Source organism: Alligator sinensis, unplaced genomic scaffold, assembly GCF_000455745.1.
Source record: "Alligator sinensis unplaced genomic scaffold, ASM45574v1 scaffold94_1, whole genome shotgun sequence".
Classification (NCBI taxonomy): domain Eukaryota; kingdom Metazoa; phylum Chordata; order Crocodylia; family Alligatoridae; genus Alligator; species Alligator sinensis.
Genome location: NW_005842073.1, coordinates 961,095 through 961,426, shown reverse-complemented (window position 1 = coordinate 961,426; position 332 = coordinate 961,095).

Below are 332 nucleotides of genomic sequence, written 5' to 3'. Positions count from 1 at the left end.
CGCCGGGCCCCGCCGCGGGGCACGAGCAGCACGGTCCCGCGCGGCCGCTGCAACACGCTGCGTTTCCTTGTGAAACAGCGCCCACCTCCGCCTGTCGGGCACTTCCCAGCCGCACCGCACCGCACCGGCCCCGCCTCCGCCCAGCGCCGCAGACTGAGCCCGCCTGGCCGCCGACGCAAGACTCCAACCGCCTCTGGTTAAGAAGCTTCACGCTCAAGGCAGACGCTGGGGAGCACCTGCGCTCTGGATGCAGCGCTGTCCCCGCTCTCTTCCTGTGCACCTGTTCGCGCCTATTATTTGCTCGGGAAAGCAAGAAGCAGCCGCCCCTACAC